At 38.4% G+C, this 18,331-nt stretch overlaps 1 protein-coding gene across 3 annotated transcripts in view; it reads left to right on the top strand.

The window, feature by feature from the left end:
- The window catches only part of ASXL3 (ASXL transcriptional regulator 3), a 132,889-nt gene that overhangs the window by 88,540 nt on the left and 26,018 nt on the right, over window positions 1-18,331 (top strand). The gene's annotated exons all lie outside the window — the stretch shown is intronic.

The raw sequence follows: 18,331 nt of genomic DNA, 5'->3' as shown, positions 1-18,331 counted from the left end.
AATAAAAGTTCAATTTCATGTTGTTTCTTACAATGTTTGGTCCTTCCTGCACAGGTTGGTCAGATTGCAGACCTTTTAGAGCAAGAAAAAAAAATCCTTCCAGTACGTGTAGTAGCTAAAATAGCAAAGAGAGCCCAAACCAAATTCATTTGCTCACTTGCGTCGCTTCCTGATTTGAAGTCTTAGCAATTTCAATGGGTAATTTTCAATGGGTAATACTCATGTACTTAACTAGGACATATTAAGTTGCCCGAATAGGGTGTTGTATATTTTTGCAGCTGGTCAGTATCCCTCTTTTTATATAACAGAAAATGCAGGTCCCTTAAATGACTGATGAAAAACTGCATCTTAAATCAGTATGTTAAATGCCATGGTTTCATTTCTTAAACTGTTAGTAGTTAGCATCTACCACAGTAACACAGGGGAAAGCGGTGCAATATGAGACAAAAAGAGAAAGAAAAATTGTGTTGATGTACATTTACTCAGTCTCTTATCAAATCAGATACTGTATGTTGTGGACTAAAATTATGCACTTTGATAATGGAATATTTGAGAAAGAATATTAAAACCGGAGCCTCAGGAGAAACAATGTAAATGTATTTATTCTTAAGCTCCCACAAGGTAGTCAAAGTCAGTATTAAGAGATTTTAAAAGAACCATTTTCCCTGCTCTATAATAGATTTTAATTTAGTGCCCAGCAAATATTTTCCTGTTAGTTTTGGGTTTTTTCCCCCTTTCTACTTAATTTACCAGAAGAGATAAAAAACAAGTCTGCTAGCTAAAATCATATTTTTTCTCTAACCATCAAAGATCCCAGTGTTCATTAATTACATTTCAAGTAAGGCAGCCTTGTTATAGAAGTTTCTTACTTTAAAATTTATTTTTGCAAATGGAGGCTCTAGAACTGACAAGCCATTTAGCTTCTTATCAGGGTTCTTACAGCGGAGTTTTTGGCAAGAAAATCAAGAGAATATTTGTTGAATTTAATCATACCTTACTAGTTAAAAGCAGTGCATTTCTTTTTTATTTTTATTTCAAGAAAGCTTTCATGAAATGCATACATTGCAGGTGTTCTTTCAAAGGCCCAACACTACATAATTGGACACTGTTACTTCACAAGCAAACTAGTCACAAAAAAGCAGTTGTCGTGAGACATTTACAGATGTCTTTCTGTCTGCCATCATCTCGCAGTGTTCTGTGGGTTTGTGTAGCATGCCGTGTTTTAACATGCGTTTGGAAGGCACGAGTCCCTGTTCATCTCAGGAAGTTTAATGGCAATGTTTGGCCTCTGAGTGTGATAGTTTGGGGATTGTTTTCTGGTGAGGAGCGGAATAGCCCTGAACCCTCACTTTGCAGAGGTCTTAGCAGAGGAAGAATTGTATCCTTTTTCTTGCTGAGACTATGTCCTTTTCTATGCCTGAAGAGTAGCGTCCCAGATACAGACTGATGAAAGCAGTTGAACTGATACTCTTTTCCTTCTTGTGGCAAGTGAAAAACGCCAGTGTAATGCTCAAGGATCAAATGAGAGGGAAAGAGAATTCCAGCCAGGGAGCTCTGGTGGGAGTCTCTGGTGTTCGTCACTCCAGCTGCACCAGTCAAGGGTATTCAGTCTTCCTCTTTTATTTCAAATATCTAAATCAAATGGGGCATCAGGCAAGCAAAAATGGTGTAAAACTATTTTTTGAGTTAGCTGGCCATCTCTGAGGGTTCAGTTTTGTTGTTTTATATTGTCCTTTCCTGTTTTGCCTGAGAATTCCTACTTTTCTGGCTCTGAAGTGTTTCCTCCCTGTTCACTGCTCTGCAGTTGGCTGCTGCAGCCTTTGCCAGAGAAAGCTGCATTTCTGTGTTGTCGTGTGGATATAGTATGAGAAGTACTGTAATAAATGGCACTATAAAAATGTAATAGAGTTATGCTATTTGTGTATATATAGTGATCTGTGAAATAAATTACTAATGAAGTGCAGTCTCATTTAGGCTTTATTACTGCTCCACATAGAAAAACCCTATGATGAATCATTCTTTGTCATTTCTGTCATAAACACCATTTTTCTGGGCGGTAGAACTCCTCCTCCTTAAATCGTACTGAGCCGAAACTTGTCATGCATATGTCAGTTTGAATAAGCATTTTTAGAAACCATTAGTTAAGGGAGTTGAGATTTTCTCTTTTTTTGTGTGTGTGTATGCAAGTGTTTATAATAAATAAATTACTTCTCTCTCAACCCCGGTTAGTCTCATATGTTCAGAAAAAAATTCAGGGCCAAGTCAGGAGCTTCGTGGGCTGTGTTTTTTTCTTCTGGTTTCAAGTCTTGTCGTTGCTATCAGGGAGCCATGGGAGCCCCTTATGGAACAAGAGCCATGGGAATCCATGGAACAAAGAGCCTTAGGAAAGATATCCCAGAATGGAAGAGGTTGAGAACAGCTGTGCTGATGTTGGTGCTGTCATTTTTCCCACTCCAGCTAGATTTTTGACAAAGTGGAAGTGTACGATCACTGCCTTTTTTTTTTTTTTTCCCCTTAGGAAAAGATAAATTGTATCATCAGTTATTCACACTTGAAAATTATTTCAGCTTGTATATTAGTTTAAATTTTATTTCAGTAGCAATGAGGCCTGTGTGTAATTTTCTGTATTCAAAATGCCTATAAAAGAAATTGGAGTGAGTTGGCGTTATGGTAGATATGTTTTATCAAGGATTTTATTTGCTTCCATTTGGGCTTAGTGAAATAGTATGTGGACATTGTTCAAAGAAGCAGCCATGTCTCAGACTTGCCTATTTAGCAGACTGCTCCAAAATGTTGCATCAGTGGTTACTGGGGACCTCATGTCTGAAATATGAACATCCAGGTTTTCAGCTCTTTGTTAATCTACATGTGTTCAAAGGCTCTAAAATTTTAAAGCTCAGCTGATACAGAAGCCTGTTGGGTGATCCCCCAGGAGACTCAGATGACTGTGCTGGCAATAAAGAAAACATGTAGGTATAAAAACTATATGGAAAGCAAAGTCTCTGCACAAAAGATTTCAGTTGTCACAAATTCCAGCCAAGTATTTTTCTTTTCGATTCTAATTAGAACATTCTACAGCTGAAGAACAATGGAATTCTCATCAAAGAATACCTGCTTCTAATATTAATACATCAAGCTGGTAATTACATGTAACAGAAGCCTTCCTGACCACCTCTCAGCAAATACTCATCTTCAAAGCAGGAGTTTTCTCTCTGTATCTAGATTGCTATACTGCATCAATGCCTCTTTAAATATTAATTAGACAGTGTATGTTGTGCAAGGATAGTAACAGGTCTGTATGACAGGTTGCTGAAAAGGAATGGCAGCTGGCAATATCTTGTCTACACCAGCTTTCCTTGTTGCTGCTACTGGGGAGTCAAATTCCTGCTGTTTATTTACACTGGGGTATGGGCAAAAGGAAAAAAAAACCCTACTACTTACCCATGTAGTAAGATTATGAGGAATGCTGCCTCATCTGAATAGTAGCAGAAAGCTTAAGTGATTTTACTCATCCTTGGAGCGCTAAACAAAATAATCTTTCCTGAAAGCTCTGAAAAAATGTGTCTTTCCATACTCTACAAACGCTTAACAATTCCCTGATCTTTGAGAATTTAACTCCCTACCCTGTAATTTCTCTTCTGGGAGTATTGGGTTCTTTTGAGTCTCTTGTGGTTTGCACTTGCCCCACCCTTTCACGTAGGATGGGAATTCCCTTCTGCAAAAACACCCACGAAGGATCTCAGAGCCTCCTCAGACCTGTGTGTTAGGTTGCAGTGCCTTTTTATCTGACCAAACTTACTCATGCAGAGCATTTACAACAGTAGAGGATATCCTAGTAAAAAGTTTTATTTTGTCTTAGCTTTATTTGGTTTATGAAGGAAATGTAGCACTTTCATTTTCTTTTCTGAATCAATCTATAATTTATAGTACTTAGTAGTTACTTAAATTCAGAATTCTACACTTAAATATTCTTAAGGAAATACTTAAGCCACGTAGTATTGCTGAAGTGCCTGTGAATGTTTCAGTTTTATAGTAAGCCAATCTACTGAAAAGAAAAACATGATGTACAAATCAAAATATTCTAAAATATTTTTTATAAATCTAAAATATTTTTTTATGAATCTAAAATAAAATCTAAAAAGTCAAACCCCATCTTAATCTCTTCTTTCAATTTCTAAATCAGTGAATCCCAAAATAATAACTGTCTCTTGGGTCAATGCCAGTATTGTTGTGTAATAACATGACAGCATCCTGTCATTTTAAGGTCGAGCAGAGGATCTCTGTCTGTCTTGGCCTACTCAATTTAGGTTGAGCTGACACTTCCAGGTTGATTATATCACCTTGCGAAGATTCCCTCTCACATTGCATTGAAAAAAAGGCACAATAAATAGCTTAATCTCTGTTTCTACTGTCTGAACAATGATAAGGAAAGGTAACCATTGTTTTTGATGTGCACAAATCACTCCTACTCCCAAGCACATCAGTTTGAATTCTGCAGTGGAGAGCAGATAATGAATGATACACAAAATTCTTATGCTTGTAAAAGACAAGGAGAGAGGTCTGCTATCTGTCATTCTGACACAGTATTTGTTTTATTCTTTTGATTACAATGAATAAAATAAATACTACTTAGTATATATTTTACTGTATGTTTTCTATAAAAAGTAAGCAAAACTTTATTTTCCACAGTCTCTTCCTTGTAGCGTTGTAGCAATCTTCCTGTTTGCTTTCTTAACTTCATCAGTACTTGAGGATTATATTTGCCGTTGGACTTTTCCGGCATTTTTTTTATGAGACATCAAACTGCAGAAATTAGTCCTGTGTGTATTATTTGCTTCCAGTTTTATTTTATGTTTCTCTCCATGGAATTATTGTGTAATAGTAGATAAATGGTTACCTTATCTTTCTTAGCTGCCTTTTTTGCTAATACTGCAACCTTTTAGCTGTCCTTTTCAATTTTGTCATCGGTAGCTTTCAAATATTTATTATTATGTTCCTGTAAATTTTTTAGTTTTACACTGAAATAGTTTTAGGATTATGAGAAAAGCACTTAGTTCAGAGGAGAACATTTGGAATAGAAGGTTAAATGTTATGTATGTCTTCTGCACCTAAGCATATTAAAAAAGCCAAATTGGCAATCCTGTGTGTGTAGTAATCGAAGCTCATTTTATGTCACATTTCTCCCTTTAACTGGCATTTATCAGTTAATGTGGATAGCATGGCATTGTAATGTGCTTTATTTATACAGCTTTATTAGGGTAGTTTTAATATAGGTATCTTAGAGACTAGATGGCTGAAGACATTCCAAAGTATTTAAGCTGCCTTTTCAGTAAAAGTCTGGGGCTCTGATTCCTGAGCTCATCTAGCCAGGGCTGTTCAGAGAGGTTACTACTCATGGCTGGCCCCTCTGTCCTTGTGCTGCAAATTAATACCTTTTTTACCAAACGCAGCTGTATGGATGGTGTATATTTACATTTCACAGTCATGTATTAACAAAAACCACCAGTTTCACTTTACAGGAGTTGAAGGCTGAAGGATTTCGCTTAGAAATCCCTGTTGGCTTTAGCTACAGGAATACTCTTTCAGCTTCCCTAGTGCAGTCCACTAAGGCTTACTGCAACTGCATTGCAATCTGGCTGCTCTGATTAATGTAATGGAATTCGTGGTTGCTTGTTTGCAATAATCCTTAGAGGTCTTCCCCAATATCAGTACTTCTACATGTATGAATAGGAAGCTTTACATTTTTGTGTCATGTTTTTGTATTTCTGCAGACATGGTCATTGTATTTCAGAAATGTGAATCAGTGTTTTCCACCATGCCACATCCATGTTGTGGAAGTTCTTGTTTCACTTCCAAAGCCCTAGCTACAAGCTCGTCACGCTTAAAGCGTGTCTCGCCTTTACGAACAAGTTTGGCAGAGGTGTTAGCGGAACTATTGCTTTTGTCTGAGCTAGGCTCAACTCGGGGCATCTAGTAGGACACAGCAAGTGCACTGTGCTTGCTGAAAGCTGAAAATACAAGAGCCACATCTGTCTCTGCAGCATCCTTATCCATAAGTTGTTCTGGTGTGTGAGGGGCTCTTCACTCAAGGTTGTTCTGATGTGAACTAGTGAAGCTTTTGTTCCCCTCTCCATCCCTCCGAACTAATTTTATAAAGTACAGTGCACAGCTGTTAGTGCTTAAGTAAAGAGGACTTTGTATGTAATACCAGTTACATTTACATTTGACAGAATTATTAGTACTTTAAAAAGAGAAAAGAATTGATAAAACACCTCCTTTCCAGTAGGAAAGTACTTGCACAAGTGCCTTTTTAAGACTTTGTGCCAAGAGCTGTGCTGTGAGAGTATAACTAATATGTGGATATAAATGGTAACGTATATGGACACAAGGGACTAGCATGCTTCAGATTATGTGGCTATTAAGGATGCATTGCACTGCTGGACTGTAGTATTTCAACTGTTCCTTCCTTGCAAAGTGCTAATAATTAAGTGATATGAGTTGGTCTGCAGTGCCTCCAGTGTTGCCACTGTAGGGCTGCACTGTAATTGGAGAACAGAACATTCCTTACAGTTCTGAATCTGAAGACAGTGAAAAGAAGAGCAAACAGAAGTGATCCATCCATGCTTCTCCTCAGTCCCCCTCCCCCCCCCCCCCTCCCCCCCCCCCTCCTTTCGGTGTATTTGTTTCGCTGAAATAAAAAAGGGAAAAAGATTTTGAGGGGGAGGGGGCTTCCTAATTATTTCAGAACATGGCTATTCTTTGTCTTCGCATTATTTAAACTCGAATTTCCTCTAGTTTGTTTTCTCATGTGTTAAGGACATACGGCCATTTTTTTGCACAGGAGGGGAAAAAAAAAAAAAAAGAGGATGTTTTCCAATGCCTAGAGAAAAGGGATTGGATGCAGGGTTTTAATTGATGACACTCATCAAAAATGGCTGACTAATTTAAGATGTTTACATGTAACATCCCCTGACCTTCTCCTTCTCACATTCAAAGGCATATGTCTTTTATTTTTACAAGAGCTACATGAATAGACCCTGGCTGTTTACATCCCTTTTTCTGCACCTTCCCCAGCACATGTGTATTGTTGGATAATTTAATAATGTTTTACTTTCTCAAAGTCTCCAAGCATCTTTCTTTATACATATACATATACATGTACATGCTTCCCTTGATTACGACCTATGTATGTTTTTCTATTTTACCTTTTCTTTTTCCTCCGGCTTGTGGGCCTCTTTTAGTATCTATAAATACTTGCTGTTTGTTGTGTGTTCTGACATGCTTGGGATTGGTACTTGTATGATGGATATAGTAGGAAAATAAATTTGAATTGTAATTTCTATAATTTGAATGAAGTTAGAAGGTACAGTTTGCTGCATATTCTCGTTTTCCCTGTATTTTACTTGGGTTTTGCTTCATTTTAAAATGTTTTATTTTAAATTTTGCCAAATGTATTATTCTCCTTAAATTCTTCATTTAATTTCTTGCATCTGAGCTCAACCAGATTGGATTCTATTGTCTTTTTTGACACTACAGTGTATTGGAATGAATATAGCTATCCCACTTGTCTTCCTGATTTAGATAAGGTCTACATTAACAAGTCACATTTCATTTTGAAAACATGTTTGCAATTCTTCAGTCTTACTCAGAATATTTCCCACTTTAGTGAAGATAGAAAAGGTCTGTTTCTTTCTTTAAAAGACTCTTTTTTTCTTCTCTTGTCTGAAGCAATTATTCCTATAGTAGTAGATATTTTCTTTTTCATCCTTTGACATTTTACTTCTAAGTTTAGTCTGGTTATTTTTAAAAGGACTAATATTCAGAATTACTTTCATCATCTGTCTTCAGAATCCGTCTTTTGTATTTGAAGACAAACTCATTGATGATCAGTTGCAAATAACGGTAAGTTTTTCTTACAAGGCTTGATAACTTCATAATCAGGACTAAATAAAATTTAGCTGTATTCTAGGTCCAGTTACTGTGAAAAGGTAAGACTAATGGAATAGATTATGCAGAATGAACATTAGCACTCAAGTGGTATTACATCAGAATTGCTGAGAGAGACATAGTGTAAACTGGTTATCTTTCCATGTCATGTACCTAACTCATGAAGTTGCAGTGGCTGAGTTTGTTTTCTGGGAGCAGCTTTTAAGTCCGACCCATGTATTGCTGTCTACTGTATTCCTTTGTGTTGGGTGTATCTGTCTTATCATCCATGTACTTTTTAGCTTTAGTATACCTGTTTTGTGGTCCCAACACTGCAATGCTCCTGATGGCTGCATCTTGTCAGAAGCAATTTTCTTACACTCCTGTTTACTTACTTTAAATTCAGAACCTTTTCCATTGTTTGCTTTAAATACATGGAAACTTATAAAAAAGGATAGATTTTTCTTCAAAGTCATAGAACTGTGTGTAAATGTATGCATGTATTTTCGTGTTTGAGATGAGCCTCTAAATGTGCCTTATCTGCAGGCAGAGAAACAGTTGCTATACTTTTTTCTCTGTTTTTTGCAAGTCTTGTGTGTTATTTTTTTTGTGTGTTATTTTTTTTGAATGTTCTGTAGCTTCCAGCTGCATTACTACTTCCACATTCCTACCATCTGTGTCCTCAGGACCTGAAATCATCAACATTTTGTATTAAACTTGGTACATCAACTCCTTTGCTATTCATTCCCCTCTCTTTTTTGCTCCTTTTTAGTGTTATACTCTGCCTTTCTCTGCACATTTCTCTTTCCCTTTTTTTATGTATATCAAAACCACTGATGAAAATTTGCTTCTCTTGAGAAAAGACAGTCAGAGAAGACAAGGAGAGTGGTTTTCCTCAAGACCATGTGTATAAGGAGCTCTTCTATAGGGTAGGATATAGTCTGGTTCAGATCTTAGGGGTCAAGGTCAGTGGAGAGTTGAGTGGCATGGATGTCAGTCATTGTGATGGGAGTTTGCTAGACCATCAGATCCAACTTGGCATCGGTAAGGCCACCTGGAATACCTTGTAGAGAGAGCGAGAGAGCTACTGGAGACTACAGTGAAGGGCTACTGAGAGGATTAAGGGACTAGAGCACCTGTCATATGAGGAAGGGCCTTTGAGAGCTGGCATTTAGCCTAGTGAAGAGAAGGATCAGGGGGAATCTTACAAATGCGTATAAATACCTGAAGAAAGGGTGTGACAGGACCAGAGGCAGTGGGCACAACCCAAAAGACAGGAGGTTCCATATGAACATAAGGTAAAACTTTTTTTAATGTTTTAATGTGTTAAAGGCACATGTTGCTTAGGGAGGCTGTAGATTCTCCATCCTTGGAGATATTCAGTAGCTTTCCGGACATGGTCTTGGGCAAGTAGCTCTAGGTGGCCCTGCTTGAGCAAGGTGACCACCTCCAGGGGTCCCTTCTAACCTCAACTATTCTTCCATAGGGTGAGGAAGTGGATAAGCTCTTCTTTAAAGAACTTGAGGCAAGTCTGTATCACAGACCAGATTCTTATGGGGACTCTAACCTCCCTGTTATTGCTGGCAGGGCAGCAGAATGGAATGCAAATAGGGAGATTTCTGGAGAGTGTCAGAGTGCTTCTTGACTTCTGGTAATGGAGTAGGCGGCTAGGGGTGATGCACAGGTGGATCTGCTATTGAATACATAGAATAGCTGGTTATATTATAGAGGTATATAAATGACTGTGCTAGCTGTACCTATAGTGACTGTGTAGTAGAGTTCAAGATCCTGAGGAAGCAAAGAACAGGAGTAGTAGACAGAAGAAAGTTTGGGACTGTTGCTGAGTGAGGGGTGTGGTTTAATGACTGTGAACACATATACAGCTGACACAATGCCGCCTTTGCCTCCATTTTCACCAACAAGATCTCCCAGGCCTCTGATTTTTGTAAAAGCATTCAAAGAGGAGAACCGCCAGCAGTAGATAAGGACCAAGTCAAGATTACTTGCAAGAACGTGACCCATAGAAATCCATGGGATACACCAGACTGAATCCAAGGGTGCTGAGAGGGCCGTTGCAAGATCATTCTCTTTTGAAAGGTGCTGGAGATCAGGAAATGTCCCCAGCGACTGGAGAAAGGAAAAGTTGCACACGTCTTCAAAAAAGGCCAAAAGAACCCTGGGGTCTTGGTAGGCAGCAAGTTAAATAAGAGCCAGCATTACACCCTGACATTAAAGAAGGCTGGCAGTGTCCTGGGCTGAATAAGCAGGACCACAGCCAGCAGGTCAAGAGAAGTGATCATTGATACCCTTTCTTTCAAGAAAGATATTGACATATTGGAGCAAGTCCAGTGGAGGGCTACCAAGATCGTAAGGGGCTGTAGCACAGGAGAGCTGGATTTGTTCACGGAGAAGACTGCTAGGGGATCCAATGGCAGTTCCCACCTAGATAATGGGAGGTTGTGGAGAAGACAGCTCTTCCTGGAGGCAGACAGTAATGGCATTAGAGGCAATGGAGACAAGCTGAAACATGGGAAATTCTGATTTGATTATCCGGAAAAATATTTTCACAGCAAGAGTGATTAAGCATTGGAAGAGGTTGTCCAGAGAGGCTGTGGAAGCTCTCTTTTTGGAGATACTCTGAACTCAAGTGGGCAAGGCCCTAAACAAGGTGCTCTAAGTGGAATGGCTTTGAAAACTTCATGACTTCTGAAGGTTATACCAAATGCACGTGATTCTGTGTATGATTCTGTAGGCGATATCTACTGCTTTTTCCTCAGACCTACCAGACAAACCATTTAGATTGCCGCAATGATTTCTTCTTGAGAGCTCCATCCTGGTTGTTGCTCATTTCTTTCTGATCTTCTGGGTTCTTTCTTGTATTATTTCCTTATTTTCTTCAGGATTTGAAATCTATGTTCTGTATGTATGAAAACCTGGAGAACTACCAACACAGCATGTTAGCTGTTCAGTAATGGGCTAACTCTTTAATGTGATTTAAGATGATTTTTTAATGTTCTTGTTTTCCTTTGTTACTATATCTGATTTTTTGCCTGGCCCCTGACTTTTATCCCCATCTGAAGTGTATTCTTATAGTTTAATAACACAGCCTGGTTAGTACTTTCAATGTGGTTCTTTCTGGTCCTAGACATTAAATGAAAAGCTTGTGCTTTAAGTTCATAGTTTCCTGTCTTTTTTTTTTTTTCCCTACACTGACATAATTTGCAAGGGTGTACTTTGTCCTAGCATCATTTCTGTAAAGAATTTACAGAGTTCTTTATTTCTTGAGTCAAGCTTGTGCAGTTACTAATCTAATAATTTATTGAAGTCCAGTGTTTTATTTTGCTGTTCAATCTGTGGCAGCTTGTATTCAAAATGTTTTTGTTTTGCTGTTCTCAACTTTCCTGCTGGGACACCTCACACAGGCTTTTTTCAGAGCCTGGTAGTGCCACTGAATTATCCCCATATAGTTCCTTTTTCTGGATCTCCAAATTTCTGAGAGAAACACAAATTATCTGTCACATCTACAGGTACTTCCTGTGGACCTTTCTTGAGCTCTGTCTTTTTGTGGCCGTTTGCCTTGTCATATGAGGTTTACCGAGAAGTTCAGACAATCCAGTACTGGGGAGTTCTATAGTAAGGCAGCCCTATGTTTACCTCTGGTGCTTCCAGACCTGCTGGAGCGAGTCCAGGGGAGGGCCATGAAGATGGTCAGGGGGCTAGAGCACCTGTCCTATGAAGACAGGCTGAGGGAGTTGTGGTTGTTCAGCCTGGAGAAGAGAAGGCTCTAGGGACACCTTAAAGGTGCCAGTGCTTAAAGGGGCCTGCAAGGAAGTTGGAGAGGGACTTTTACAAAGGCCTGTAGTGATAGGATATGGGTAATGGCTTTAAACTGGAAGAGGGTGGATTTAGATTAGATACAAGGAAGAAATTCTTCACTGTAAAGGCAGTGAGGTACTGGAACATGTTGCCCAGAGAAGCTGTGGATGCCCCATCCCTGGAAGTGTTCAGGGCCAGGCTGGATGGGGCTTTGAGCAACCTGGTCTGGTGGAAGGTGTCCCTGCTTATGATGGGGGGGTGGACCTAGATGACCTTTAAGGCTCTTTTCAACCAAACCATTCTATGATTCTGAGATTTAGTGTAGGAAAGCATACACCGTTTTGCACTGGAAATAATGATGTGGGTTATTGCATTGCTAGTTTATAAATCAGATTTGAAAAGAAGATACAGTCATGATTATGGACAGCTCAGCAGAAACATCTGTTCCGTGAATGTCTAAGCAGCAACAGGGAGGCTGCACTAAAGAAAATACCCTTTCATTAAATAAATATTATCAAGTCATCATCTTGAAAATTAAACATGGCCAGTTCACTTTAGAAGCTATGGAAAGAATCCAGAAAAGGGCTCCAAAATTTACATGAGCTATAAAAAACAATCTGAAGAAAAAACTACTATATTTGTGCTTTTTAATCTACCAGAACCAGATTAAATGTGAAGAACAGCAGATTTAATAACAATCAAGTGCTGTATTTCATACAATAGGCTACTAACCCATGGAAGTCTTTTGCATACTAAAAGTTAGCATTGATTGCTGGCAGAATTTAACTGATATAAATAGAAGATGGTGGATGCATATATATGGTAGTAGCCACAGCTATATCAAATGGACTGAAATATTTATTGAAAATAAGAATCCCTTTTTTCATTCTTAGGACAAGCTAAGCTAAATAGAAATCTTTTATTTGACAGCTTTCCTATTAATTGTCAATTATGTGTTCATTCACAGGTTTTATCTACATGATCTGTTCCTTGCAGTTATCAAGGGTTAGTTCAGCCTCTGATTTTGTCTGCTATTGTTACCATATGGTACCACTCCCATATTACTGACTGCTGAAAAATACAGTATCTTTGCTTAACATTGAGTTAAGCAGAAACACTATCATCAGAAATGCAGCCATTGTTTAACAGAACTTACAGATTTTTTGTGACAACTACAGCTGCTTTTTCTTTTCTTACCCAAGCACATCCATACTCATTCTCTATTATAGACTTGCCAACTGTTAGAGCATCCTTATGGTTTGGTCTCATTTATCACAATCTCTTTGAATGGTCATTGAGTAAGTGGAGAAATGACTTTTAGATAGGTAATGGCATACTTGAACAGTCAGCTGTATTCTGTAGGAAATGGAGAAACTTCCTCGGTGATTTTCATACTAGAAATACATGCAAGTTCACTTAAAAGTATTTTTTCAGATGGATAGAAGTTAAGTTTTATAATTGCCAACTATTACTTGACAGGGAGAGCTCTAGCTGTGGAGAACTCCTTGACGTAATTGGTTCCCAGATCATTAGCCAAAGTAATGAACAGGAGAATCATTGTTTTGCATTATTACATAGAATTTAGGCTTATGTAGAGTGCAAGCAGATCTTGTTAGAGTTTCTGAAGAATGTGTCAGTCAGAAATTAAACAGTCCAGAGACTGGCAAGAGCACATAGAGTAGTAAGTTCTGTTCCACTTTTTAGTGCCTTGTTCATTTTGTGATGGTAACATTATTTTTTTTTCAGAAAACATTGGTATGAACAAAACATATGGCCTTAATACTACTCTCTGCAGCTGTTCTGTATTTCCCAATGAGAATTTCTGGCTCTTGGGCTTAATGAGAAGTCTGTTCTACAGGGATGCCACACTCGGCCTCAAGAACAGAAAGTGTCTAACTTGGCTTTAATATGACTCAAGCTATCAACTGCTAGCAAAGGAGATGTTGATGAGTGAGTAAGGCTCCTTCCAGCCATCATGAAGTATAATTGTGGTGGCTTATTCAATGCGTTTGTGTTTGAGAAGAAAGGTTCCAGAAACTAACAGAGTGTGTCTGCAGTACAAGCAGAGCCAGAAGACAGTGCCATGCTCTGTGCTATGACATCCATTTTAGATATTTTGGAACTAATTGCAATCTAAGGTTTAAATTGCATGCAGACAAAGCTAAGCCATTATGTTAAGAAATTGCAGTGTTTCCGAAGGTCATTCTGTCCAAATGAGGGGTTGTTTCAGATATGAATCATGAGCTGTGGTCAGTTACACTAGATCGCATAGAGTGACTCTGTTGGAAGGGCATTAAGAGGCTAGAGGCCTTGAAGACAGAATGCAAGGACTGACTTAAGCATCTTTCTTTAAAAAAACAGAAGTTGACAATTGATTGGAAAAGAAACTCACGCAAGAGCACATTTACGGGTTTTTTTAATGATGATGTAATAGGTGGCAATTTGATATACTGTCCTTTAGCTTTGTAAACTGCGAAACATAAATTTATTTTTAAACTACTTTAGCAGCTTTTATATCTTGACATAGGAAATATGGAGAGAAAGGACAATTTGTCTAGTCTTCTCTACACTAAGACAAAATCAACAGTGTCTGGTTTTCTTGACAGATACTGTGTAAAAGGTTTTTTGGCTGTTCAGGGATGGTGAATTCACAGCCTCTCCAAATAAGTCTAGTGCCTTACTGTTTTCACTGTTTAAAAGTTTTCTCCTCAGTGATTAATCTGAATTTCTGTCACTGCAATTTTGACTGCTATTCTTTGTTCACTTTGGTATCAGTGCGGAGAGCCTGGAGATTCCTGTGTTCATTTTGCAGCAGCCTTCAAATATGAAGGCGGTAACCCATTCCCCACCTCCCTGTTTCTTTTTGTTGAGAAGCAGCCCTTATTAATGCAGTCTTTGTAGATCTAGGACTTTAAATCTGTGCTCAGCCTCATTTCTCTTCTTTGGTCTTTGTACCAGTTCTGAGTTGCAACAATCAAAATTGAACATACTACTCCAGCTCAAGTGGTAACACCAAGGAGGCAAGAACTGATTTCTGTGGTTTCACACAGTACTCTCATTTATAACTTCCAGTGTTGTGCTCACCTTCTTTGCAATTTTATATCAAGGTTAACTTATATTCAGATTGTGATCAGCCTATGTGGTCGTAAGCCATAAATACTTTTCTACAGAAGCATTGCATAGCCGCTTAATTTCTTCATTTTGTATTTCTCTAGTTATGTTTTATTACAAGAGTCTGAAACTTTGCATTTGCTCCCATTGTAGTGCCCTAATTATCCCTGTTGTTTCGAAAGTAATTCTCAAATGCATCAAAAGAATTCTGAATTTCAGTTGCAGATTTCAGTGTACTCAGACCCTCTCTGACTAATGGTATTTGAAAATCCCTTCCGTTTTTTTATCATGCCCCTGAAATACAGCCTCCCAGTTGGTAATAAACAATAGTTCCCTAAGTAGAGTTCTGAGTAGTTCTGTAGCCACCTAATTACAATTTATATATCCTGGATTTGCTTAAGAAAATGTGACACAGCATTGCTAAAATCAAGATCTAAAACTTGTGCTGTTTCTCTTCTATCACAAGGCCTTTTACGCTGTCAGAAAGAAAATTGACTGACTTGACGTGACCTATTCTTGACAAATCTGTGTTGGCTGTTGTTCAGCTCCTTGTTAGCTTCCAGGCAGTTGTGTATAGTGTGATGTCTTGTGCTTTAATCATTACACATATTCTCCAAATCTTGAAGACAGGGAGAACAAGCAAGATACTAAAACATGGGCTTCTTGTATCAATTGAGATGCACTGAGCTATGTTGTCTAGTACCCAACTTCTTCAAAAGGTTATAGGTCCTCTGTAGGTTCTGGGTTCTATCTGCCCACAGTGTGTCCATATGACTATCTTAGGACACACTAGGGCATCTCAAAAAAGAATTGGCAGTCTTTGAGTAGGCCATAGAGTTCTTCTGAAGCTGGCTTAGTCTGAAAGTCCTTAGCTGTGCTTATCCCCTTCTTTATGCACAGGTGATGCATATGTGCTGTATACATATAGCCAGCACATAGAATTTTGCAATTATCCTCTTCACTGTTCTGAAATGCATCTTTTAAAAGTTCTGAGACAGATTCATAACTGGACATTTAACAGGATAGTCTATCAAGCCCAGATGATTTGAGTGCATTTAAGCAATATTTATTCAGCTCCTTGCTTGTTCAAGCGTGAGATCGTACCCTTTTGCCTTTTGTGGCTGGAATTAATTGTATTAAGCACCTCAATGCAGCAGATTTGTGGTGAAGATGGATGCAAAAAAGGCAGTATGAACATTGGCTCTGTGTCTGTATCCCTCTAATTTTTCCCCTGTTGCACAATGGGCTAACTTTCATCATCATCTTGCTCCTAACGTACTTCCATAATTATTTCTTCTGAAGTCTGATGTGTTCCTTGCCAACTGTGTCTTAAATTTGGTCCATTATACCATGTTCTGCTGTTGTATTCCTGCTTAGTAAGTTGACCTCATTTCCATTCCCTGCATGATGTGAGATCAACAGTGAGGTCCTAACTAAGACAATATGGTTTCACTGTACAATTCCCATTATTCCTTTGCAGGAGGCTTTGCACTACATGTGGTAAGTATTGTTTATTTAAAGAACTGTGAGGTTTCTTTAACTACTTTTTCACTAGCACAACGTTCCTGGGGATTCTCCCAACTAATTCTGCATTTATGGAAGTATGCCTACTTGAAACACATTTTTTTTTTAAATTCTGTTGCCATTTCTTCCTTTTCCCAAACAAGCTTTAGTCTTTTACATTACTATCAGCTATATGAATTATCAGATCTCCATTTTGCCAATTAAGTCAAAATGTTGATTGTCAACTAAATCTTCAAAGTCCTCCTACATACCATTTGTATTTCTCACGTTAGTGTTCAGCCATCAAAGACTGAGATAAATGTACCACTGTCATCACATTGGCCCCTTCTTTAACCCCTCCTTTTATAAATAAACTTGTTTTGGCAGTGGTCCACAGAACAGTATTTGATTTGATTTGTCCATACTATTGGGCCATCTATATAAATACAGCTTCCAAATTTTGGAGAAAATAACAAGTCTGTCTTTACAGAACGTTCCTTTCCTCTGTGAGGGCTCTTTTTCATCTTTGCTTAACTATTGCCATATCTCAAAACCTTCTTGGGGCATCACCCTGTAAGTAAAGATGCCAAAGCTGTTCTGCTGATAGCACCTATTAAACCATGACTTCATTACCAATATATGTCTGTTACTACTGATAACTTCTGATCCACTTAATCTCATTTTTGGCTGTGTTCTTACAGTGAAGGTAGATGGGCACCAAAGTTTAATAACTGGTGAAATTGGTAGATTTTGTAGGCATCATACCTGCCAAGACCTTCATGAGGTTCATCAGATAATCTCTGTTGTCCTCATTCCCTTTCATTCCCTCCTTGCAATCCTCTTTGGAGGCAGTAAATTTCTTGGACACTGGGAGCACTGGCTTTTCTTAGTCTAATCTTGGGTTTGGTTCCATCCCTTTTTTCAGAACAGGTTCTAATTTTGGGATTACGTTTCTCTGTATATAAAGATCATATGAAGTTTTGGAGGGTTTAGCATGCAGAGACCTTTTTATTCTCTGATGGTGTGTTTGGGTGCATTGTACCGCTATATATGAATTTCAGTCTTGCCAAACAGTCGCACATGTAAACTAGTTACTGGTGCCTGAGACTGCTTATTTAAAATTTACCTGTGCCTCTTTTAAACATGCTGTTTCAAGAGGAATAGGAATGTATTGATGTCCATTGCCAGCAGATGTGGGTTTATAGTTTGTTGTGTCAGTGCTCAGGAGCATGTTTGTGACTGCTTATACCTGGAACATTTTGTACAAATGTATCCACAGAGCTTATATTTAGTTCTGATCTGTGTGATAAAGGATGTCTTTTTTAAGTTTCCAGTAGTTGATGACAAGGTAGGTGGCCTTCGGGAATGTATTGCCTCCTTATGTTGTGTTTTACAAGCATTAACAGGAATTAGTTTGGTCAGTGCTTTTGTTACTGTGCTTTCCTATTGTTGCAATGTTGCTACCTCTTTGTAGCCTTTCCGTATTCACTTTCTCAGCTGTTTGAATCAGAGAAGGATGATTCCCCTCCAAATGAAGACATCTAAATGTGTATGTCTGCAAGTGTGCCAAGTGTACACTCCATTACGAACAACACACATTGAGTCAGTGCATGAACAAAGAGCCTGAAGAGCTATTTGTCTCACTGTGAAGTAGATGCTGACTTGTCGGTCAGCTGAATAGCCCTCTAGGCTCCACTGAGTGCATTGGCTACACCTGCATTGACTGTAACTGGAGATTGGAAATCTGGGCCACATCCAGACATTTACCCAGCATTCCAGGAATGCCACCACCCTTCATTACTTTTTAAGTTACATTTGTATAGATAGAGCTGTAGGGTCTAAACTTGTATGCCTTTGGCACTAACACTATAGAAATCATCAATAGCAAATATTAATCTTTGTAATCAAATGATAGTTTGTAAAGTATGAGTTTAGATACTGTTTTTAATATGATTGCAAGCAGTCACCCCTTATA

This window comes from Falco cherrug, chromosome 3, assembly GCF_023634085.1.
Source record: "Falco cherrug isolate bFalChe1 chromosome 3, bFalChe1.pri, whole genome shotgun sequence".
NCBI lineage: Eukaryota > Metazoa > Chordata > Aves > Falconiformes > Falconidae > Falco > Falco cherrug.
The sequence above is the reverse complement of the archived record's forward strand: the minus strand, read 5'-3'. Positions and strand labels throughout refer to the sequence as shown.